Genomic DNA, 26446 nt, shown 5'->3' with positions numbered 1-26446 from the left:
AGGAACTCCGAAGCCCATCGCCACGACGGCTACCGGAAGACTCACTAAAGGCTCACTCACACTATAGGCCGACCCGACACCGATTTCGGTCTGCTGACGCTCGGCGACAGCGTTTTTTTACCTTCGTGTCGGCGCCTCTGTCTCACTGTAACGACGCCGAGCTCTCCGCCGTCTATCGCCAGATGGTGAAACAGGACATACTTGAAGTTTAGGAGTGTACATCAATTTCAGGCTATGGGATCAACGCAGACTCTGAGAGTGTTGGTATCTCTGCATGTATTTCCGAGACCACAATATTTAATATTTTAGCTGACGAGGATAACTGTGTGCATCGCAAAGTCGTTCTTTAGGAAGGTGTCCGTTATGAGTGCCCGTTATGAGTGCATCTTGCTGTCGCAGTAAACGAGTTAAGCACCAGTAAAGTCGACAAAGCTTACTTCATTCAGCTTTTCTTTCTTTTTTTGATGTTGCGTAGCACTTGCCTTCGTATTGCCTTATAGGAATCCATGACGCAATTAGTCCGGCACGAGAAACGAAACCAGCCGTGGTTGCTCAGTGTCTATGGGGTTGGGCTGCTGAGCACGAGGGCGCGGGATCGAATCCCGGCCACGGCGGCCACATTTCGATAGAGGCGATGAAGAAGACGACGGTGCGAGCGGTCGCATGTTGCCTCGGCTCCTGCATTTTCTCTTTTTGTGCCTACCCAATCGCTTCAAGAGCCTGATTTCCTGCCTGGACCTATGTGAGTGTTATCGGCACTTCTTGACAGTTCCTTTAGCAACTCCGACGTCCCTTACGCGAGCCGCAGCCCTTTTTAGGGCTCTCGGCTGACCGTCTCGCTGCTGGGCCTAGCTCCGCCTAGCATGGGCGCAGGAACGGAGCGCGATGGCGCGCGCACCTGGCGCGAGATCCACGACAACCTCTCGAAACAGCGTCAGCATCCTTCGCCACCAGCATACCCCGCAGTGGCTCATAAGACTCAATCAAGAGCAGAACCGAAGCCCCCGCCGCTGCCGCGCAGCGATTATAAAATCATCCTAAGAGTTCGTGGGGGCCTCAACTGCGCTGGAATCCATGCATGCATCCTCAGACAAGTCATCCTCAAGGCTGCGGGGCTCCCCATCACCGACCGCACCAGTTCTGACCAAATTCGTGTCAACACCATCAACAATACCGTTCTAATCAGCACACCAGACATGGAACGTGCAGATCTCTACCACAACATCCAGAGTCTGCAATTCAATGGTAACCCTTACGAAGTCGCCACACATGTGGCTGATCCCATCGATACCTGCAGAGGATGCATTCACTTGCCCCCAGATTACTCAGAAGATGACATCGCCTCAACCCTCCGCAGATGCAACCCAACATTGATTATTGGGGGTGCACGACGCCTGGGCAATACTGAAACCATCATGGTCATATTCCAAGGCAAAATCATCCCTTTCTACGTCAACTACGACGGCTGTTCACTTCGATGCCGCCCCTTCAGGCAGAAGGTAGAAGCCTGCACCCGATGCCGCGGGATTGGTCATCGCCAGGACGTCTGCACTAGTGCCACCGACACACTCTGCCCCAAGTGTGGAATGAAAGACGCACCCATGGACCATGAATGTGACCCGATATGTGTTGTGTGCAACGGAAACCATCAAACCGGCTCCTCACTGTGCAAACAAAGGTTCAAACCACGCCCTACACGTCCCAGGCATAAACAAGAAACTTCACCCACCAACCGAACTCCCAGTCTCGACCGCACTCGTGACTCAAGCCGGCGAAGAAGTCGCAGCAAAAGCAAGGACCGCGGGCCTGGCTACGCAACCCAAGACGTCGCCTGGCCAGCTCTATCATCAAGCCCTACTCTCGCCAACTCCTCGCGCAACCCACCCCAGGTAAGCTGGGCTAAGGTAGCCTCTTCCAGCTGCTCCTCAAACCAGACTGCTAATAATGAATCCCTCCTTGAAGAAAATACAATTCTAAAAGCCGAAATTCAAAGACTTAAATTAGAACTCCAATCTCGTCACCCCTCTACTTCAACCTCTGAAGCCCCTCTCTCTAACACGACCCTTTCGACTGATCATCCATCAGCCCTACTTGAAACCTCTTCCCACCGCCCCATGGACACTAGCCCTTCCACTGAACGGGAACCGCTTCACCCTCCCCCGAGCAAACGTAAAACTCCGAGCACTCCGCGATCAGAGGACACCCTGGACGAGACAATCTTAAATTATAACGACAGGCTAACCGCTTTGGAGACTAAATTTCATAACATACTCACTGCAATTGAAAAAATCAATACAGATTACACATCCAGGAATGAAAAGCTCGACAAATTTATTGAATTCGTACAAGCACACATCCAACAAACTACAAGTTGGATAGCTGGAGTCACCGCGAATCACCCTAACATAGTTGCACCTGCTCGATCCGCCTCCCCACTAGCTCCGCTTAACAATGGCCAATAACCCGACCCGCTCCGAGTTTGAAGTGTGGCAGTGGAACTGTAGGGGGTTTCGAAAAAAGAAAGCACACCTCCAGCAGTTTCTAGCCTCCTCTTCTAATCTCCCAGCTGTCATTGCGCTTCAGGAAACTCACGGACTAATCAGCTTTCCAGGTTATTATGTTTATCAGAACAATAAGGTCTCCCGGCCCGATACGGCAATTCTTATGCAAAAGCACCTCACTGCCAATCACTCCCAATTCGACAGCGTCGATATAGAGCACGATTTTCTAGAAATTATTCCTCGCAAAAATAATGCACCTGGCCTTTACATTCTCAATATCTATAGTCGCCCACAAGACAAACATCACCGCTTTGACTCCCTTTTCGCTCAAGCTATTGCCGCTGCCACCCACCACCCCCTCCTAATCCTTGGAGATTTCAACGCACCCAACCATTTGTGGGGTCACTCCGTTTCTACTCCTAAGGGCAGAGCCCTATGGATCCACATACAAGACCACAGACTCACATTACATAACGACATCGATGCGCCAACCAGGCTAGGCAATAGCGTAGCTAAGGACACCTCCCCCGATCTTACGCTTACACACAGAATACAACACGTCACATGGCACAACTCACAAGTTAACCTCGGTAGCGACCATTACATCATTACCATCACACTACAATTCAAACACAAACCCTTTGCACCCAAACGCCTCAGCCTTACCAATTGGGACAATTTTCGAGAGGCCCGCCAGATATCAGCTCCCACAAACATTCAAGACATTTTAGAATGGGTTCAGCAGCTACACTCAGACGCCCAGATGCACACTACCACTCTGCCCCCCGAAACCGCTCTCACTACGGTTGATTCCAAGCTTCTACACATGTGGGAAGCCAAAGAGTCTCTTCTCAAACGGTGGAAGAGGCAACGGTTCAACCGAAAACTAAGACTCAGAATTGCCAAATTAGACCTTCAGATCCAGGAGTACGCCACACAACTGGCCTGCCAGCAGTGGGGCCAGGTATGTGAAAGCATGCATGACAACCTCGATAACAAGCGCACATGGCAACTCTTGCGACACTTATTAGACCCTACCACATCGCGCACACGCCACAACCATAGCATAAACAAACTACTACATGCACACAAAAACAATCTCAACGGATTCTTCGACGACCTCCGCCATAAACATCTGCCTCCCGCTCAGAAGTATGACATGCCAAAATATACTGGCGAACCCAACGAGCTACTTAGCGCCGCTATCACGGAAGCAGAGGTTCGCCATGCCCTCGCTTCCCTGCGCACAATGTCAGCACCAGGCCCCGACCTTATTAACAATAAAATACTCCGCAATTTAGACGACAACTCTGTCACAGCCATCACGGCGTACTTCAATCACTGCTTTGACACAGGCACCCTCCCTAGTTCGTGGAAAGATGCCAGGGTAATCTTTATCCCAAAGCCAAACAAACCACTCAACATTTCTAATCTCAGGCCTATATCACTAACCTCTTGTCTAGGTAAAACACTCGAACACGTCATCCTCAACCGACTTAGGGCCAGACAATGAAATCTTCCTTACCTCAGTAAGGAAGCCTTCATTGCAGTGAGGCTACCTTATGTCACTCTGAAAGGTTCCTTACTGAGGCGCCCTCGGTGAAGGCTTCCTTGGTGCTTCCTTGGTACTTCCTCAGCATAAGAAGCCAAACAATGAAACCTTCCTTACCTCACTAAGGAAGCCTTCATTGGGGTGAGGCTACCTTATGTCACTCTGAAAGCTTCCTTACTGAGGGGCCCTCGGTGAAGGCTTCCTTGGTGCTTCCTCAGCATAAGGTAGCTCCAAAGCTACCTTCATGCGTCCTTACGCCGCTCCTGGCCCTGAACGAGCGCTTCACCTCACTGCTTAACCACATGGCATTCGCTTGCGCATGCGCACTGTCGCCCACCTGTGGAGAAGCGCGAGCACGGTACGTCTTGCCAGGCATGTTCGTTTCAGTCACGCGTGCGGCATGCAAGCATTGCTAGGCGTTGCTAGGCGTTGCAAGACGCCGGCGTGCCAGCGTTGCTGGAGCACATCAAGTTTTGCACTGTAATGCGCAACTTTTTTTAACTTTAGTAAACGAAACTAGAAGAAAGCGTCCACGCTTCTCTATATTAGCTATTCAATTTAAAGATTGTGCGACGATACAACATTTTTTAATAGAATAATGGTGTTCGCGGAAAGATTTGAAGAGATAATCTCGAACCCAGGCACGCGGCAACCGCTCCTTAGGTGAGGACGGGTGAAGGGAGCTTTCAGAGTATGCTTGCTTCCTCCATCGGTCCTTCGCTGTAAGGAGGCCTCACGTAAGGTTAGGAAGCGCTCGAAGGAAAGGAACTAGGGGTGTGCGAATATTCGGAATTTCGAATACGAATCGAATATTTTCCATATTCGAAGCGTATTCCATTCGAGAAATGCATGTTCGGAAATTCACGAATATCCGAGGACGGCCGAATAACGGTGGAAACGGCGAATATTCGGATAGACTGCGAATAATTGAGCAATTAACCAATTGTATGCTTGCTCCGCATTCTCCTAAGAACATGTTTATTAACTGAGAACTTCGCATGATCCGCTCATTATCTGTATGCTCTGTTTCAGTCTATCTGCTTCAGGCATTTGAGACATGATCAGTTTCGGTTTCTTTTTCACCAAGCTTTATAATTCCAATTATTTTTGGAATGCCCCATTGCCTTGAAGGTTGCAAAGGCAACTCAGGGTTTGCTAACATTGATTCAAAATGTATCAAGGCTCTTTGTGCGGAGTGGAAATTTGATGAAGTGGCCAGCCTAGGCATGTTTCTTGATCCGCGCTTTATTGCCACAGTTCATCAGGCATCTGTTCAGATGATCTGGCTGAAAAACCTTGTGACAAGGGAGCTCCAGGAAGCCGTCGTGGAACACCGTGGGGACACCGCCATGCCATCGTCGACTTCGTGTCCACTGGTGGCATCGAGTGTATGGAATGCTTTTGACGATCTAGTGATGAACAAAGAGAAGACACATTTGGCATCTGCCCCTGAGGGGGAAGTTACAGACTACGCGCAAAAGCCTCTTCTGGAAAGGGGCATGAATCCTTGTGAGTGGTGGCAATCCATTGGCCGCTTCAGGTACCCGCTTTTAAGTGCACTCGCCCGGAAGTACTTGGCGATCCCTGCCACTTCAGTTCCTAGTGAAAGAGTCTTTTCTACCGGTAGAAATGTGACAGTGCATAGAGAGCGTTTACTTTCTGGCCATATTGAGCAGTTAATTTTCCTTCACTACAATCTGTAACAAGCGTTTTACCTGACTGAGGGCATTACCTGAGTCCATTATCTATAATTGAGTACCTCTTTAATTTGAAGCAACCTTGTAGAATGCAATCTTATTTTTAAAAGGGTAATAAAGCTATTGTTACCTCTCTTGCAATTTTTTAATACTACACATGTATTCGATATTCGATTCGATATTCGAAGAGAGTTCTTCGCCTTATTCCTATTCGATTCGTAATCGAAAATTTCAATGTTCGCACACACCTAAAAGGAACGTTTTATTGTTTGGACCAAGCTACCTTCATGCGTCCTTACGCCGCTCCTGGCCCTGAACGAGCGCTTCGCCTCACTGCTTAACCACGTGACGTTTGCTTGCGCGTGCGTGCTGTCGCCCACCTTCGGAGAAGCGCGAGCACGGTACGTTTTGCCAGGCACGTTCGTTTCAGTCACGCGTGCGGCATGGAAGCGTTGCTAGGCGTTGCACGACGCCGGCGTACCAGCGTTGCTGGATCACATCAAGTTTTGCACCGTAATACGCTACTTCTTTAGGTTTAATAAACAAAACTAGAAAAAAGCGTCCACGCTTCTCTATATTAGCTCATCAACTTAAAGATTGTGTGACGATACAACCTTTTTTATTGAATAGTGGTGTTCTGGTGTTCGCCTAAAGCTTTTAAGAGATAATCTCGAACCCAGGCATGGCGGCAACCGCTCCTTACGTGAGGACGGGTGAAGGGAGCTTTCAGAGTATGCTTGCTTCCTCCATCGGTCCTTCGCTGTAAGGAGGCCTCACGTAAGGTTAGGAAGCGCTCGAAGGAAAGGAACGTTTCATTGTTTGGGCCTTAGTAAATACATGGAGGACAACAATCTTTATCCATCAGAAATGGTAGGTTTTCGAAAATCTCTGTCATGCCAAGATATCATGCTTCGAATGAAGCATGACATCATTACACCTAATAGCAGTCTAGATACGCAAGCAATTCTCAGTCTGGACCTCCACGGAGCTTTCAATAACGTTTCACATTCCGCCATCCTCCGAGAGCTTAATCTCATTGGGGTTGGCGGAAAGACATATGACTACATATCTACCTTCCTATCCAACCGTACCGCAACGATACACATAGGCACAGAGCAATCCCTTTCATACGCTTTAGGTAGCTACGGCACGCCCCAAGGCTCAGTGCTGTCCCCTTTTCTTTTTAATCTTTCTATGATGCCGATGGCGCAAGCATTGCGGTCTATTCCCAATCTCAAGTTTTCACTCTACGCCGATGACATCACTCTTTGGATGACTGGCGGTTCCGATGGAGAGATTCAAGACACTCTACAGGCCGCAGCAGACGCCGTCGTGGCTCATGCCGGGGCTATGAATCTCACATGCTCCCCTCAAAAATCCGAGCTGCTACTTCTGCCATCCCACCGGGGGTCCGGAAAACACATGTCTAGTATAGAGGTCATCCTAAACCACATCCCCGTTACTAGAGTGGACAGGCTCCGGGTGCTCGGCTTACACATTCAAAGCAACCGGCTCAACACATATACCCTACATACACTCCACACTACAGTCGATCACACCCTGCGCCTTCTAGGGCGAGTCTCCAATAAACATGGCGGACTAAAGGAGGCCGAACTTCTCCGCTTGATTCAGGCCTTCGTTATCAGTAAGATTACATTCGCAACACCATATCTACATTTCCTTAAATCAGAATCAGATAAGATCGACACTCTTTTACGCAAAATATATAAATTCGCTCTGGGAGTCCCCATACGTACCTCCACTGATAGGCTAATGCTTACTGGAACTTTCAACACACTTACTGAACTCACAGAAGCCCACCTCACATCACAATATAGCAGACTTTCTAACACCGCAACAGGTCGACACATTCTACAAACCCTTTCTATCACTCCGGCACCCATCATCAAGACTAAATACACCATTCCACATCACATACACGAGAACCTCTGCATCCCCCCACTTCCTAAAAACATGCACCCTGTGCATCACAAACAGCGCAGGAGGCAGCGAGCAAAGGCTCTCCAAAAACAATTCTCCACCTCTAAAGACGTGCTCTATGTCGATGCCGCCGAATATGGGAGCAGAAATCATTACGCAATATCAGTCATTAACTCTCACGGCCAGGTCGCTGCGGCCGCTTCCATTCCTGGCTCTTCCTCGGAGGAGGCGGAGGAAGCGGCCATAGCCCTGGCCCTCACAATTCCAAATTCATCAGTTATCGTTAGCGACTCCAAAGCAGCCATACATAACTTCGGAGCGGGTAGGGTCTCTAAGCCAGCCCTTTCTCTCCTCTTGGTCCATCCTTTCCACCAAACTGTGGCATTAATCTGGACTCCCGCGCATGCGGGCCTTGCCGGAAACGAGGCGGCTCATGCCAGTGCCCGAGGATTTACTGTCCGGGCTCAGGCATCAGATGTGTCGGACCTCGCCACGGAGGAGGCGTCGTTTACAGCGCGGGATCGACTTATTACTTATCACGACATCTGTGCACACTACCGATTAGACCGCTTAACCTTTCCGCCACTCATGGGCAAATCCCCGCGTAGGTGTGAAATTCTGTGGCGACAGCTGCAGACTCGCACCTTTCCGTCCCCTTACCTCCTCCACCGCATTCATCCCGCCATTTACCTTTCTCCCTCTTGTAAATTCTGTGTCTCTCCCAAAGCAGACTTAAACCACATCATGTGGGGGTGCCCTAAGCACCCCCTTCCCCCTTTCCTCAAACAATTAATATCTAGTGAGGAGCAGTGGGAGGCTGCCTTGCGCAGCTCCAGGCCCGATCTTCAGGAGGCCATCCTGGAGTGGGCTGAGAGGATAAAGGAGGCCTACTTCAAGTAGTTCCTCCCCCCATCCTCTATTCCATTGCCCCCTTCCCTTTAAAGAGGGATAAATAAAGTTTTTCATCATCATCATCGATAGAGGCGAAATGCGAAAACACCCGTGTAATTAGATTTAGGTGCACGTTAAAGAACCCCAGGTGGTCGAAATTTTCGGAGTCTCCCACTACGGCGTGCCTCATAATCAGAAAGTTTTGGCACGTAAAACCCCGTAACATTTTTTCCTAAAATTTACTTGTCCTGTCTTCCGAAGTTTGACTACTGAATAAATTGCACTCTTGGAAACCTTTCCTACAGAGGGTGATTAAGCAACAGTAAAAAGCAGTAGACCGCATTGACAGTCAAATTTAATTGGCATTGTCGTCCTGGCGCGCGGACGAAGTTTTATTCATTGAGCGCATGTCCCCATTCATTCTTCGATCTTCAATGGCAGGCCAAGGCTGAGGCCAAGTGTAGATTTTCTCTGGGTTGGGCTCACTTGCTTTCCCAGTCACTGGGACCTTGTTACTTGCGCTTGCCTGCTTTGGTAGCCTTGTCAGCAGTCCCCTTGGCCCGGCGAGGTCTCGACGACGAGCTGCTCACTGCCTTCCTCGAGTTGCCCCGCTTTCCTCCGCCGCTTGTGGACGAACGCGTACTACGGGCGCGGCGGCGCCGTCTACCACCACTCCTGGTACTCACGCTAGCTGCAGAGGTGCTGCTCTTGGAATGGCGGCGGCGGCTCTTCCTGCGGCCCCGCTTTGTTCCGCGGCTGCTCTGCGAGGTGGTGGTGGACCCTCCACGACGGCTGCTTTTGCTCCTGCGCCTCTTGGCGTAATGACTGCTGCCGCCATGGGAGCGACTCCGCGAGCGGTGCCGACGCTTCTGAGCCGTGGCGCCGGCAGGGGGACCATCGCTCGAGGAGGAGCTCTTCGATCGTGTCTTCTGGCTCACCCTCTGGGACTTGGGTGCCTCGCTGGTGGACGCGACATTCGCATCGGCGTCGGGTGTCGGTGCCTCAGCGGCCTTTCTCGCCTTTCCGGTAGCCGTGGTGGCGATGAGCTTCGGCATTGCCGGCTTCGCTGACCGGGTTCTTGTTTTAGATGACGGCGGGTCCTTGGCGGGCCTTCGACGTGCTCTTTTGGTAGTAGGAGCCTCTTGGGAAGGACTGCCGGCATAGACGGCAGCAGGCGATTGGGGCTTCGTCGTCCTGGTCCTGGTCTTGGGCGGGGCCGCTTCTTTCCTGGTTGACTTCTCATCCCTGATGGGCGTTGCCGGCTTCTTTGTCCGGGTTCTCGTTTTAGGTGACGACGGGTCCTTGGCGGACCTTCCACGCGCTCGCTTAGTAGTGGGAGCCGCTTGAGAAGGACTGCCGGCATCGACGGCAGCAGGAGATTGCGGCTTCGTCGTCCTGGTCCTGGTCTTGGACGTGGTCGCGTCTTTACTGGTTGGCTCCTCATTTGTGGTGGGCGTTGCCGGCTTCTTTGTCCGGGTTCTCGTTTTAGGTGGCGGCGGGTCCTTGGCGGGCCTTCCACGCGCTCGCTTCGCAGTGGGAGCCTCTTGAGAAGGACTGCCCCCATCGTCGTCGGCAGCAGGCGGTTGCCGCTTCGTCGTCCCGGTCCTGGGCGCGGCCTCTTCCTTTTTGGATGGCTCCTCATCCATGGTGGTTCACGCTGGATCCTCGGCCCTTCGAGCGCACTCGCTGCCGAGCAGCCTGTCGCTGTCTTCTGCCTAAGCGCAGACAGGCAAGCGGTGCACCGGGCCCGCCTTCTGGAAAAGCCGAGCCAGTGGTGCGAGGGCGGCCTCCAGCCGGGGTCCGAACCACCGCCGCTCTGATGATGGCCGATCGAATGCGCTCTCGATGCCCGTGCAATGGCTCGTGGAGTGCCAAGCTTCTTTTTTCTCGGTCGCGCCGATCTTCTCTAGGGCAGAGCTATCTTTTATAGCATTCCCGTGCTGGGCGCAGTTAGCGATGTAAATAAATGTACCGAAAATAGAACACCGAATGTATCTTTTGTTGTAAAGCGAAGGGTTCTTTCCCTACCATAGCAAAGGTTAAAATTGGCCGGTCCGTCTTTTTTTCCGATCACTGGTTGAGTACTCGCCGACTAGATCCGTTTCTTTTTTTCAATCAATACTTTCTTTGCTTAACTCTCATGTATTTGGTACACGTAAACAATACTTCTCAACTAATAAACAACCACTTCGATCACTGATTATCTGAAGCTAAAGGTATGTGCCGATGCTGGACCAATCCCTGAGATTGGGTACGCGCCATTGTCAGACGAAGGTGTGTTACTATGCCTTAGATGCACTTGCATATGTGTCATACCTCGCTGTACGTACACATGTCATCAACAACCCGTCGTGGTTGCCTAGTGGCTTTGGTGTAGTGCTGCGAAGCGCGAGGTCACGGGATCAAATCCCGGCCACAGCGGCCGCATTTCGGTGGGGGCTAAAGGCAAAAACGTTCGTGTACTTTCATTTAGGTGCACGCTAAAAAAAACCAGATGGTCATAATTAATCCTTATTCCTCCACTATTGTGTGTCTTTTAATTAGATCGCGGGTTATGCGCGTAAATATAAAGAATTGAACTGAAAATCTCATCATCATTCTTCCCTCAACGGGCAGCATACATCGCCGTCGTTCTTTTGGCACAGACAGCTATATAACCGCTACAGTCGGCGAGACTCTGCGCGTGTCATCCGATACTGCATGGTACACATCGCTAATGTAGTTATGCTTCGCGTCGTTTCGAATGCAACGCTGCGTCGCATCTCCGCTTTTTTACAATTATGAAGCATTTCCGTTGAACATGTATGATATTGTCGCGTTGTAGTGACGTTGAAAAATAAGACGGTGGCACAGCTGCCAATCACGAAACCAATTCTTTATTGGCAGAACTTGCGCCCAAAAGACAACTAACACTCAAGCACAACGATAGCGGTGAGTGGAGGCGCAGATTATCGACATCTGATATGCGGGGAAAGCGCGTCGGCTGCTACATGAGTCATCGGAGGTTCCAGCGTAATCGCTGGTGCCCGCGTGTCTTCCAGAAAGTACTACACAATTTGTGTCGCGCATACCGTCTTATTAAGCAAGGTTGAGTGACAAGACAGAAAGGATAGAAACAGCGATAACATTCGAGAAACTTCATATAAGAAACACGCGTTTTGCTCCTGGCGTAAATTGCCACATTTGTTAGCCGGTGAAACGCGGTTTAAAGGATAAACAAGCAAGCGGGCCAGTGCCCCCGTCTTAAAAAAACGTCGTATAGATGCTACGAACATAACACGAGTGCGGGAAAAAAATTCACCGACGATTATGATATTCCCTATTGGGAATTTTGAGCGCGGCTGTTTAAGCTGTTTTAAATTCGCCTTATATTGTGGCGAAGAATTTGATTCTGAACGACAGCGTCCTCTCGGGGGCGGCGCCGAGCCTCTGCTCGAGCAGCTCGTTTGGCAGCAGCGGCAGACGAAGCATGTCCACCGGTTCCGTCGCACATTGTTCAGAACTAAAGCGCGAACACGGGAACGCATGGCTCATGCGGAGCGCATTCTCTAGCGGCGATGGCGCAGGCGAAGTAGCGCCAGCGTGGGGAAACTCCCTATACCTCCCTTGGGGCACTCGCTCACATGCCGATAAATGCCAATACGCGGCGGCGGCTGCCGGGTATCCACTTGGAAATAATTGACAAACAAAACAGTACGTTCATGGCGTCACTGAAGAGGTCAGAAGGTAGAGGAAGAGGGCAGGCTGCCTGGAGGTGGAGGGTTATCCCAGAAGCCCTCCTTTCTTCGCATGTAAACGCGATGTGCTCGTTCTTTCTGGCAGCTCCGCTGGCACCATGGTGACACTGGCCGAATCGGGGAGCTGAACCCGCTGAAGTGTGCGGCGTTTACGAAGCGCTTTTTTTTCTGCTGTATTGAACTTGCAAGCTTCCATCCATATTTTAGAGAACGGGACATCGCTCGTACACACAAGCGCCAAGCAAATATAATGAGAAATATTTTTATAGCTGACTGCCGTTCACTACAAATATTCGCTCTTCAAAATGTGACATTTCGTCATTTCGCGAAAGTAGTCGCTTTGAAATTCCTAACTTGCGGTTAGGTTTCTAGAGTTCAACTAGTCCACAGATACAGTGGGGGCTATAGCGTAAGGAAAACAACTTCCTGGTCCCATCATTTGTTAATTTGGAACGTACGTTCTGAAGTGGGTCAACTAAAGCTAGCCGATTTCTCACTCGGCCAAAACTCAACACCAGTAAAAGTCGAGCGTTTTTGTTTTTATTCACACACTTCGTACTGTCAAAATACTGATTTCCCAGCATAGCGACAGTGTAAGTCTGCGGAAGCAATTCATACAGAAGCTGGTCACACGGAACTTGATTCTATCCCGTCTGTTAAGACGATGCACATATTTTGTGTCTTGTAGAAGGCTGAGTACAATAGATGCATTTCAATGAGAGTATTAGAAGTAGACACACAGAATTTCAAACTGAATACATGCATCTACATGAACAGGAAATAGCTTATAAGTTCACTTTTATGCAAAACTTTTTGTATTTTTTGACGGAAAGAAGAAAAAAAGCTAATCATTGTTAACTTCACTTCACATTCTTTTTTCACATGCTCGGGTCACCTAATGGCTGGTGTGAATACTAGCGTAACGTACTTTCTGTTGCCCGTTTTCGTCGAGTGTCCGCTGTTGAGGTTACGGTGGACCGTCGCCAACAGAGGTGAAGCAGTGTTGTGATGACGTGGTGGGAAACGCTCACAATCTCGATGAGTGCTCCGCCGAGCATGCGCACTACCTCTGGCCTCCCACTCTCCCGTTCCACAAGAAAAAGTTACTGGCTATAGGCCACTATTAGAAAGTGAATAACAAAATTGTTGCATAAATATTGTTACGGGAAGGAAGAAGCGTTCGTCTATTTACAGGTAGCATTTAATGGCTGAGCCAACAAGCGTAGAGCATCGATACTGCAATGTGCCGCACGAGACAGATTGTCCGCTCCAGCTAATATATCCCAAAATGAAACACGCATAAAGCTGCGCTCAGATTTCGCATCAGCGAGTATTGTAATCGTCGGTGAACTTTTTCCCCTTTGTTAATTTTTCTTCTGCTACATTACCTAGTTGCTCGAGCTCAGTTTTGATTTTTTGACTAACCGGCCCTTCGGTGGCCTATTTTCGTAATTGTGTCATCATTTATTAAACCATAATAACCCCGGGGAACCTGCGGATATGGAGGGAAACTATGCTTATGCAAAGAAAGGTAGGGCCACAACCTTGGGAGACGACGTAGCGTAAATGGTCAACACGCTTTCGAGGTGCGCATTTCAGTGTGAAGAATCATAGGAAGGCATCCATAAGTTATTGTTAATGGAACAAGCCAGTGTTTTTAATTAAACACATGGATTCAGAAGCGACGACGCGAGCCTCAGTCTTTTCGAAGCTCGTTGTGAAAAGTCAGTATCTGGTGCTGCGGCTCGCCTCCGGGCCGAACATTAGTGCCACACAGTGAAAAATTACGCCAAAATGATATCGCTTGGTCCGCGAAGGCATTTCGGACGGTGTGCAGCGGCGAACATGAATGAGCGTGCCCCGGGACAACGCAACCTGTTGTCGGCAGTGTGCGACTTAAGAGCCGTGAGAGTAACTACTGTGCTCATCTCTTCTTGGTTTTCTTTTTCTTTCTTCTTCGGGTGTGGAGGATGGCAAGAGGGGGAGGCGCTTCATTTGAGTCAGTTGAACATACATGCGCCCACGGGACATTTTCCTTTATTCCGTTCACTCAACCTCAATCACGACTAGCTGCAAAGAAATGACATCGTTGTAGGAGAATGCAGTTAGCAGCCTTACTATAGTGTAGTCCGTGGCACTAAGTAATTTGAGTATTATCCCATGCGCTACCGTTTAACTCGGTAAACTTTATTGCAGGTGACTAGACGCTCATTCTCGGTGTCTTGCCTCGTCTGTAGATTTAAATTACCGTAATAATTATTTGCGCCTTCCAGACGCGCTATACGCCACTTTTTTCACTTGCCGTAAAGTGCGGAATGGAAGTCTGTCTGCTAAAACAAAAGAAAGGGTAACTTTATATTTGCATTTTGAATGATGAGGAATATGACGATTATGCTAATGATACTGGTCTCTTCATTAAGGATCATAATTTTCAATTTGTATGGGCTATACTTCTGGCCTAGATTTGTCCCTGCGTTGTCACTGATATTCACAAGTGTATGTAAATCTTTTGCACTGTCCGCTAGTAGCACTATGTCGTCCGCATACATCAGTCCGGGAACCTTCTGTTGCACCATTTGTCCATTACGCATGTAATATAAATCAAACCTTAATTCACTGTTTTGTGGTAGTATTTCTATATCTTTAACATAAAGCGTGAACAGCAATGGCGACAGAGAACATCTTTGCGTCAGTCCTTGGTGAATTTCCACGATTTCATTACATTTTCGACCTTCCCATACAACTTCTACTCGGTTCTGCCTAAATATCTCCCTCGACCGCTCCTCGAAATCATCATCTATACCCTCGTGCTTCGGGATATCCCATAGCGATTTCGTACCTTCGTTGTTGTAAGCTCCCCTACTATCTAGAAATGCTATCAATAAAGGTATATTTTGAGCTTTTAAATCTCTGTACAATGAGTTAGTACGAAAATATTAGCCCCTAAGCGTCTGCCTCATCTGAACCCATTCTATAGTTACCCCAATGTATCATCTTTACCCACTTCGTGCACAGCTCAAATTTTATGGCTTGTATTGTAATTTTATGATTATATCACCGACGTCACTGTAACTGGTCTGTACGAGCTCGTCTTTGCCTTTGTAGATAACGTGCGCATTGGTTTCGCACTAGCCACTCGATCTATATTTTATTTATTTAATCATTTGCCCTGCGTCACTAGTCAGCTGTTACTTGCTCTCTGGACCCAGTTGTTTGATTAGCTGTATTTGGACTTCATCTGACCCTTCTGCGGTGTTGCTAGGTACACTTAATTTCATATGCTTTCTTGCAGCAAAAGTCTTCTACGTTAAACTTTGAGCCCTCAGGTTTCTCTGTTGCTGGGCTTGGTTGATTCTGGGCTACACTTCTTGCCGAATTTAGCCCTAACTGTGTCTGTGATGTACCGCAGCGCACCGCCTCCTTCGAAAATGTTACAGTCTTCATCCCTTATAACCATTTGAGAATTTTTAGTTGGAGCTCCGAGTGCTCTTACATGATTCCAGAATCTTTTTGGTGCGCCTTTGTCCCTTTTGCGGAAGTTATGCACCAACTTCACTTGTGTTTGTGTGTGTGAAAACTTTTATTGTACTGAGGTCCGGAGGCTCGACTTCTCAAGCGAAGGCGGGCCGCTCCCACGTTGGCACTGTCAGGCCAAGCCTTTCAGCGACATCATGGGCCCTCTGGACTGCCCTTAGTTGGTCCTGAAACAATGGGCTTTGAATCCTTTTCTCCCACTGTGTCCATTCTTCAACGAGGTTGGGGAGAGTCGCGGGACACCCCGCCAGTGCATTTAATTTTACCTTGTACAAGCTCATTGCCACCATTTTCTTTTAAATCGGCGCTCGTTCCATCTAAAAAGTGCTTATTCATGTAATATCAGCCTTTTTGGCTTCTTTATGATCCCTAGACGCCTGCTTACGCTCTTCTATAGCTTGCTTTATTTCCTTGTTGCACCACTTACGCGCTTTCCTCTTTCCCCTCCAAAAGTTGTTTAGCCATGTTCAGTTTATCTCTTGCTCCACTAGCTCGTTTATGTTTTACGTGCGTAAGGATATCTAAAATTACGTCCGTAGTCCATCGTACCCTTGTAAATCCTATCATGCGGTGGGGGAAGTACTAACCCATCAATACTCCCTACATGTCTATTTTACCTCTGCCACATCATATCTCGCCTAAAGAGCATGCTTACGCCTCCACGTTTCTTTCACCCAGGCATCTTGCTGCACCTTTCCCATAAAAGGTTACCGATAAGAGGCGGCTCCTCCAAATCTCGTAGATGCATTTCGGTCCATACATTCTAATAGTTTCGTCATTCAGCCGCATTTGAATGTCCAGCCATTTATCTTGTTTTCAACCGTCCTGCATGTTTGCGCAAGCCATTGTACGGTCTCTATGCTTATTCTTTCTTCGTCTTTTCCTGACTCCTTGTGTTTTAATTATGCTCCTTGCTGGTGTGTCACTACATTCAGTACTTAATCTACCTTCTTGAGGGCCTGGAACCCGCGTAAAATAAGCTATTGCCCCTACAGCAAGTCGATATCCCACGGATGCAGCTGCATGCTCACTAAAATTAGTCCCTCCACGCACAAAAGCGACGTCGCGGCCCACTCGGCGCACTTACCCGTTCATGTCAATGACTGAAAAATTCATTGCTTTAGTTAGCGTCCAAATCTCCCTGTTTACTGCAAGCAATCCCGTTTCGATTTCACACCCATGCCTTTCAACCTCTGTACTCCCTGGAAAAGTTCCCGAGTTCGGTAAGCCCATTAGCTATTTGCTTCGCGATCCCTACCCCAGTCCTTGCAGTACGCCAAATACTCCCTCCTCGTGTCTCTAATGTTTGAAAAGCCCCATCCCGTGGCGAAGCACGTTATCTGGTACGCCGAAGTAGAAACGTAAGTAAATGTTGTGAGTAGCTTTATTGTATGCGTGCGTTTCTGTGGGTGTGCGCGGGTGGTTTGCATGTTTGTGTGATCACTGTGTTTACCGCAATTATCACCGAACACTTGGAGTACCATGCCCGGCAATTGTCCGGGCTAACACTTCTACCTTTTCATTCAACAGTAATCATCGTCGTCTCTCAATGAACAAAATTCTTACTTCCCAAGAGCACCACGCAGTCCACTATGGACACGCTGAGTTACCAGCGTTCAATCCGATGTCAATGATTAGATGCCGACTTTCGTCAGCAATGTGCATTGAGGAACTAAACATGCCGTATATATGGATATAGACTGGTGTATAAAATTGCGGTGTGCGCGCAAGTGATGCGAGTCCACGAAAGAAGTTACAGTATACTTGTGGCTTGATCTTGCTTCTGGGGAAGCTCGTTAACGAAGTGCGGTACATGCATTTACGCGGCAGGAGGCTTTTGCGTGATTTGGTGCTGGACTCGAGCACTTTCCTTTCTCGAGAGTCAATTTGTCTCTAAAGCCCCCTTCTGCCGCTGATGAACCGCGCTTCCCTCGGGAGCACGCAGCCAGTGAACCGCCCACCGGCTCTCCATCCATCCTCGCGCGGTCAAAGTTCGACTCCTCAACGAGTCCCCAATCGTACAACCCTAAGCGCCGTGGTTCAAATGCTTTTTTCCTTTTCCTCTCCCAATTATGGTAGCACTGAAAACGAGGGCCGTCGCTCGGAGGCAATTCTTTTTACGTACTTTAGATTTACGTAATGGTACGACGCGGTGGCTTGCTGAATTAAAAGCGAAAGCGCATGGGTATGTACAAAAGAATAAAAATACCCAAGTAGATACTCGTCGGTGGCGTGCATGACCCCGTGCTGTCTCAGGGTCGCACTGCGGCATCAAGTTTTTACACGCCGTTTCTGCTGCGAAATGTTTCCCTCGGTAGCGAAATCTTACTGTCTTTCGCATCGACACTTCGACGTCAGAAACAATTACACGCTCCAATTTCATTGTAGCTTTAATTCACAATGCAAATGTGAAAAGAAAAAGAAACAGAAATGCTTGCTCTGGGAATCGATGTTATGCGAAGCATTTTGCTGGTAGCTGTATTGACAGCATCATTTGGCATAACTCAGAGCGTTACAAGGGGTACCAAAGTGTTTTTGTAAGGCGAGCAGCTATGTGTCTGACGCGAGCGTGTGTGTGACGACAGCATGCAAGAGGATGGCGACGAGCACGGTGTGACGCCGCCAGCTTGATTTCTATGCGAGCTTACGACATGACGACTGCTATGTTCAACACATAGGTACTGGACCAACGTAAGCGAGAGAAAGACGGATTGTGACGTCATCAGAGGGTACGTTTTATGCAATCGTAGGTACTTATGGCTATGCCATGTGGTGTATGTTAAAACGACGATGGCATTTGCACTCGTGTGATGAAACGTCAGAACCTGTTCGACCTGGGTCGATCATGAAGCCGGCACAGCGTCGAACAGTTTATACGTAGCGTTAGCTGCTACGCGGAAAGTATTGAAGATGTCATGGGAACGTCATGGATCGGAGTGCACAAGCCTTATGCTGTCTAGGAGGTGTCGGGTCTAGGGGTTAGGGCATTGAGTTGCTGAGCTCCAAGGCAGAGGTTCGATTCCCCTGTCGGTCATGCATTTCTTTAACAGAAGCGCAGAGTGTGGTGAGACAAAAAAGACCTACCGCAAAGTGACTGGAATTAGGCAAATAATGCTTAACATTAAAAACGAAAAACTGACGGCACGCGCTTCTCTCCTATGCATATGCGCTTGAGGAAATTAGCAAGAAGCGACGATGTTAGGCAGCAAGTATAGGAGTAGTTGTTCTGGGGTTTTATTTGCCGGAAAACGGGCGTCGTTTCCAGTTAACATTTCGCCTCTAAATATTCTCCGTGCGTGCACCAATTCCTTCCTTCTCGAGAGGGTTCACAGTCAATATTTTCCCCCTAAATAATACGTTCCGCGTGGCGATCTTTAAATTAAAAGAATAAAATGCCGGCGAGAATTCGTCGACGTCGTAGAAACTAACGAATCCTTACGCAACGTAAGGAATGCAAGCCTCGCATTTTATTTCATGGTGATATTACGCGTATTCCGCTTTACTCAGACAGCTTGTCGTCTGCGGGTATCATTCAGGTATTGTCAAACTAGCGCTTCTATGCCCGCCATGAGTTCTAAACAGGCCAAGCCGCTTTTTACCTTTACCTAGACAGAAATACCATGCACTGCAATGTATGCAGCCAGCGACCGAATTCACAATCCTTCTCGTTCGTATGTGTTCTTGAAACTGTGGGGTCGCTTTCGCTAATAATATGACCAGCCTCAAGATTGGCTCAAATTTTCTCTTGCGAGTAATGCTAGCGTAAGAGCTTTCGGTGGATATTAGACTGCGTTATGCGCTCCTAACCGGCTTGTCACACATGTAGCGGTATATCTTTCTTTTTGCTTGAACCTTGGGGTCTGAGCTTCCACTGCACAATTTGAATTATTGGAGTCTATATGCAAATTCGCAAAAGTCGACCATATAATAACTGTATGCTAAGAATTTCTGCATAAATATCAATGCAGAAGTAGCTGCATATAAGTTATGGACTCTGCTTTTGTTTCTTGCTAGCAGCTAGACCATACGGAGCGAATAAAGGTCCTTCCCCGCTCTCAGATATAAATGCGTAAGCATTTCTATGGCTACTACACGAAGAAACCCGTCCGTCGGCACGTAAGGCGATCGCTTTCACAATAGGGCCCGCAGCAGCGAGCAAATTGACCTTCGTGCTGCCTCTCGCATCAACGTGAACTAAGCCGCGAAAACACAGCGCACACGAAGCTATCATCACTGGGTGCACTTTGCCCCCGTCGCAGATCGCTTTCAAGATAGGGAACGCGCTGCCGTGCCATACGCAGCCGCCACCGGAGTCCTATTGATCACGGATGATAATGGTTCGACGCGGATGGATAAGGCGCTAACTAGCGATAACGGCCTATAATGATCGGAATGCCATCAGCGCACCTGGTCCTGCCGTCTGCAGCAGCTCGTTCCGCCACAGCGCTGTCATTTACACTGATCGGATAAAGTTTCATTACATTGACATTGACGCCACGCTGAGCGGAGATGAGAACTTGGCACATTGCTTACCCATACTTACTTAGACAACTCCAAGAGCAGTTTCGGCACGAATTTTTTTTTCAAAGTGCAATAATGAATTCTACTGGCAGAATAAAATTGTTCGAGATCTCTTGCCACCATCCCTCGCGATGGCTGAGTGGCTTTTGCACTTTGATATGCAGGATGTTTCAAATACCTTGAGCCAAACTTTAAAAATGTGCAAATGCCACATAGCTGGGCCGAACCGACGTGATGTTGTTTTCCGTCGCTTGGAGATACTCAGATTATTTTTTGCATTCCACCTAATTGCATAATTAGCCCTAATTTATTAATCAACTTATCTAATGATAAAATTATATGAACTGTGTCAATGACAAAATTGTAGGGCAACAGGAAAAAATTCAGTGCCATTCCACTCCGTGAAGGCGGATGACCAGCGAATCTGTGTATGCGGGCCCCTTAGTCACGAACTGTCCATGGCCGTACGTCAAATGCCGTATACACATAAATGGAAGGCGAGGCGCAACTAGTCGCTTCCCTACGATGTTGAGGCTCGGAAGATGAAGAAGCACCGGGGGGTATACATATGCATGTATTGTTGTGAAATGCAGCGCGACATTTTACAAGTGAATCCCGGCACGTAGAACAGACATGGACCTCACCGCACTCCAAGAGCACACACTGCTTCACCGTAGCCAATGCGATCGTGTGTTTGTCGACGTCGCAGTGCAATAATGGTTGCGACGTCACTCGTAAACCACAAGCGGTCCCACGCCACAAAGGCCACACAAAACTGGTTCCCCACAAACTCCCTCGGAGACCTGGCCTTTGCCCCGGTGAAATGGTCCAAGCTTGCGGGATCGGGGCCACATGGATGGGTTCGCGTTACTTTCCGCCTAGCGGTCCTGGAGGGCAGCACTCCTGCGGGAGCACCACCACGGGAGAGCGGAAGGAAAGGAAAGGAGATACGCAAGCGCTCCTTTCATGGCTCAGGCATGGCCGACGCGGGTGACAGTGTAGTAACTCTTCTTATCAGCTTAATATTTTCTATGGGTTGTATTTGGATCTAAGATATTAAACTTATTATTGCAAGCTGGCGGAATGCTTGAAGCCAGCTTCACCTCCACCGCGGGTCGGCCCGGTATTGCACTATCTTCGGCATCGGCCCATAGATTTTATTTATTTTATTATTTTTATTTGGTCATACTGTTAACCCTCCAGTGAGGGTCGTTACAGGGAGGGAAGAAGAACATATACATTTCATAAACACTTCAATGAGCAATCATGAATCAGAATTCAAAATTTGTACACCATTTCTCAAAAACATATCGACACGCAGCTCAAATTGTTGCACGTTCACACTCTCCACAACATCACTTGGCAGTTTGTTCCATAGTTCAATTACATCAGGAAAAAAAGGAATACCGATATACATCCGTACGTGTGTTAATAGGTTGTAGTACCCTGCTGTGGTTTTTTCGTTAACCACGTTTTAGAGGCGCTTTCACATAATGTTCTGTATTTATTTTTAATGCCCCTTGCATTATCTGGAAAAAAAGAGTCGATGTTTTATTCTTCTCATTTCCAGCGTTTCCAATTCACACTGCTGTATCATCTCTCTAACCGAGTCAGTACGGCGATACTTCGAGCATATAAAGCGTGCTGAAATCCGCTGAATCCTTTCCACCTTCTTTACCTTCTTAAGCATTTTTGGTGAGGGCTCCACACAGCATTCGCATATTCCAGAACTGGTCGTATAAACTTTTTGTAGGCGACCAATTTAATTTCTTTAGTCGCATCTGGAAGCTTTCTCCTAAGGAAGCAGAGCTTTTGGTAAGCCTTCGAACAGATATTCTCAACGTGAATACGCCAGTCTAGATTATGCGTCACTGTCACCCCTAAATATCGGAAACTCTGTACCTCGACCAAGGCAGTTTCTCGTATATTATATTCAAATCTGATAAAGTTCTGTTTTTTGCTTACGTGAGTGTATGTAGAATTTTTAAAATTAATTACCATGCCCCAACTTTGGCACCACGTGTTTAATGATTGCAGGCAGCTGTTAAGTTTAATCTGATCTTCCGCGCAGGTTACACGCGTGTAAATTAAGCAATCATCGGCAAATAGTTTAATTTTTACAGGCGGATCAACATTAGAAGGAATATCATTACTATACAATAAAAACAATAGCGGACCTAAAACAGACACAACTTCACACTTCCCCGATTCAGTTTTCCCGATTCTGACCCTTTGATAACGATTTGTTAAATATGCCTGAATTCGCAATACTATATTTTCACTAATTCCTAGGCTTCTCAATTTGGAAAGCAGTTTATGATATGCAACTTTATCAAATGCCTTCATAAAGTCTATACATACATCTATCTCTTGGCATTCATCTATAGCTTTACAAAGGTCATGTACAGTTTCGAGTAACTGTCACTGTCGAAAGGCCAGATCGGAAACCGTGCTGAACTAGGCATAATAAATCGTTTTTCTCTAAGAAATACAGAATATGTCTAGCTATAGCATGCTCTAGGACTTTACAGCACACAGAAGTGAGCGAGACCGGTCTATAGTTGTTTGCACATAGCCTATTGCCGCCTTTAAATATCGGAATGACGGTGGCATCGCGCCAGTCCTGAGGTACTGAATGATCCTGCAAAAATTTTTCGAATAAAAGCTGCAAATAACACGACATCCATTCAGCGTACCGTTGAAGAAATACCGTCGGTATTTCATCTGGGCCACACGATGTTTTTGCGTCCAACGTAAGCAAATGTTGGAACACTCCCTCCCTTGTAATGCGTAGGTCTTCCATTGGGTATTGTATTGCGCAGACTAAAGGATCATCGTCACTATCACATCTATCCTTGGTGAAAACTGATTGGAAGAACTGATTAAGTACGTTTGCAGTATCTTTTTTTTCTGTCACGACTACGTCGCCATCCGCTATCTGTTCTATTTCAAACTTTCTATCTGTGAAATATCGCCAAAACTTTTGTGGCGAGCATTTGAGGAACTTTGTAAGCGTTTTATTGAAGAATGTTTTCTTAGACTCCACCAATGCAGATTTCAGCATTTGTTTGGTTATTGAAAGTTCTGTTGCCCTGCTTTTTTTCTTCCTTAATCTTTTTATCTTACGCTTAAGATGTATGATGTTCCTAGTAATCCATGGATTTCTGTGCTTTGATTTCTTTATACGTGTGGGGACAAAATGATCTATGCAGTATTTGATTATGCCTTTAAGTCGGTCCCATAGTTCTTCTACACTTTCGCGGTTTCATGCTATTTCAAATTCATTAAACTTTTCTTCCAAAACGTCTAGGATAGACGTGTCATCCGCACGGCCATAATCCTTAGCATACATCACGACATATGCTTGCTTACAGATTCTTGTGTGCAGCGGTACATTCATAATAATAATAATATTTGGGGTTTTACGTGCCAAAACCCCTTTCTGATTATGAGGCACGCCGTAGTGGAGGACTCCGGAAATTTTGACCACCTGGGGTTCTTTAACGTGCACCTAAATCTAAGCACACGGGTGTTTTCGCATTTCGCCCCCATCGAAATGCGGCCGCCGTGGCCGGGATTCGATCCCGCGACCTTGTGCTCAGCAGCCCAACACCATAGCCACTGAGCAACCACGGCGGGTGCGGTACATTCAAGCAAACCATCTTATGATCTGACAAACCATTCTCAAATGATAAAGTATGGTCAGGTATTCTACTGGATATGAATACCACGTCCAACAATGACTGCGACTTTGGTGTAACTCCTGTGAAGTCTTTAACTATTTGCTTAAGGTTATGTGAAAACATGATCTGGATCATTTTATTGGCGCTCCTTATTTCTACATTACCCGCTGACAGACTTTCCCAGTTAATATGCGGCAAATTAAAGTCACCAGTCATTATTAGTCTTGTGTTTTCATTTACATGGGAGCTAAGAAATTCACTCAAGCCATCCGAAAATTCTGGTGGAGTGGCTGGTGGTCTGTACACAGTCCCTAATATATACCACATGTCTGCACAGTGTATCTTGCACCAAACAATTTCAGGGAGACTGCAATGAAGAGCGACTGTGTTTATATAACTTTTCACAACAATAGCCACGCCACCACCTCTGGAATCCCTGTCGCATCTAAATACCTTGTAGTCAGGAGGAAAAATACTACTGTCACTAATTGCACTATGTAGCCCTGTCTCAGTCAACATCAATACATCAGGATTCTGAGAAATTAGTAGATACTCTAAACCAGTTACTTTATTTGCTATGTTGCGGGCGTTGACAAGTACAATGTTGAGCTATGACCGAGAAGAATCGCTATCCGTGTCAGAAGCCTTGTCTAAAGTTTGCAACTGAAGCAATGTCTGACCAGCAGTACTTCCCCTCTTTTTGAATTGAGGAACCTTATCTTGCTCAGTACAGTACAGACACCGTTTATTCCTTTCACGATCCCAGACGTAGATATGATTGTTCATCTTAAGCTTGTCATGTACCAGTTTTACCTTTTTGCCGTTTGCTCGTTCCTTTTCACAGCTTTGCCACAGTTTTTTCCGTTCTTCTACAGTTTCTTTAGCGTAGTCTTGACTTATGCTTATTGAGCTGCCTTTCAGCTTGCCGCCGTTCTGCATCACAGACTGTTTTTCTCGCGAATCATAATAATGCATGATTACCGGCCGATTACTAACGTCTTTTTTCTTGCCAATGCGACGAATTTTGTCGATCGCGTTCACTTACACTCCCAGGGTTGCTTTAAAGACATTCTCAATAACAGCTTGTTTCAGGTCGCTGTCTGATTCACCCTTGACCTCATCGATAACAAAAACCAAGAGATTATTGGATCGGCTCCTATTTTCATATTCTACTAACTTCTTCGCCTGATGACGAACAAGGGATTCTAGGGTTTGTACTCGCTTGTTCGATTCTGCAATCACGTTAAGTGCAGTGTTCATTTTTACGCATTTCTTATTCATTTCGGTCATTTCAGCTCTTAATGCATCTATTTTAGCATCTGATGAAGCCTGATTATCAATGATTAATGCAACATTTCTGCGGTTTTGGGCCCAGGATTTTCTTCAACATCGCCTGAAACCAACAGTGTCATCAGCATAGACCAAGAGTCAACCAAAAAATTCAGGCAACTGCGAGGGCACGGCAGGGCTAACAAAAAGCGGTTGTCGCTTCTAAACGTTGTAGCACTAGGCAAATAACTAACCTGCAACAGCAGTAACGTCCGCTTAGGCATGTTGTAGCTAGGCCAGGTGTCGTGCCCTCTGGAGCCTCCCTCGCTGCTTGTGACTGGTGACATCACTGTCATCGACGAAAGACGATCTACGAACCGGATGCCATCAATCCCAAAGTCCTGATAAGGCGTGAAGAAAAGCGGTGCGTCGTCCGGACCAAGGTAAATATACCTGGTAGCGAAGCTTCCATAGGGGCCCATACGTTCAAAACATAGCGGTCCATCGCCGGTTCATGGGACTTAGCGCCATCTGTATGTGGTGGGTACACTTCCGGCGGAAAAAAAATAACCTGACGCCATGTCCGTTAAAAGCAGAAGTGACGTCATTTTGTTTTCGAAGGCGCGAAATTTGTTTTGTTGCTCTTTCTTTGGAGTTATATATTCAAGTGCCCCGCCATTCGACTTGATGGGCGTTTCGAGCTTTCAGCGTGGAAAGCGATGCAGGAAAAGGCCAGCCGTACGGTTGTCGAAATCGTATCCCTGCACAGAACATACTTTCTTTGGAGCCCGACGAAGGCTTTAGGTGTAGAGTGCTGATCCTATTGTCGGATGCCAATTAAGCCCGTCAGCCAGCGCAGTCGCACGAAAACAACTACACGATTATCTGGCGGTCGTGACTCACTACTTTTGACTGAACAGATTAAGAAGCAATGAAGCTACCCGCGTCACCAAATTCAGACAAACTTCGATAAGCAAGAAAGCACAAATTGTGAGGGGGGCGTATTTCAACAGGTGATACGAGTGCGCCTTTCTGCCCATTTCAAGACGTGCATTGCACTGCGAGTGATAGTGGCGTCAACGCCCCCTTTAGCGATGAGCGCTGAAAACAAATGCTTTTA

At 47.5% G+C, this 26446-nt stretch overlaps 1 long non-coding RNA gene and 1 other non-coding gene across 2 annotated transcripts in view; one reads left to right on the top strand and one right to left on the bottom strand.

The window, feature by feature from the left end:
* The window catches only part of LOC135899320 (uncharacterized), a 29051-nt gene extending 3337 nt beyond the window's left edge, over positions 1–25714 (bottom strand). The window contains exon 1 of the long non-coding RNA XR_010563590.1: positions 25581–25714. This is a non-coding gene — a long non-coding RNA (uncharacterized lncRNA). The remainder of the gene's footprint in view (positions 1–25580) is intronic.
* LOC135899382 (U2 spliceosomal RNA) lies at positions 21333–21531 on the top strand. Its single transcript, XR_010563610.1, has one exon. It is a non-coding gene; the product is annotated as a U2 spliceosomal RNA (small nuclear RNA).
* Positions 25715–26446: the final 732 nt, after the last annotated feature.

The sequence above is a fragment of the Dermacentor albipictus genome, chromosome 1, assembly GCF_038994185.2.
Source record: "Dermacentor albipictus isolate Rhodes 1998 colony chromosome 1, USDA_Dalb.pri_finalv2, whole genome shotgun sequence".
Lineage (NCBI taxonomy): Eukaryota > Metazoa > Arthropoda > Arachnida > Ixodida > Ixodidae > Dermacentor > Dermacentor albipictus.
Note: the sequence above shows the minus strand (reverse complement) of the source record. Positions and strands in the feature narration are given on the sequence as shown.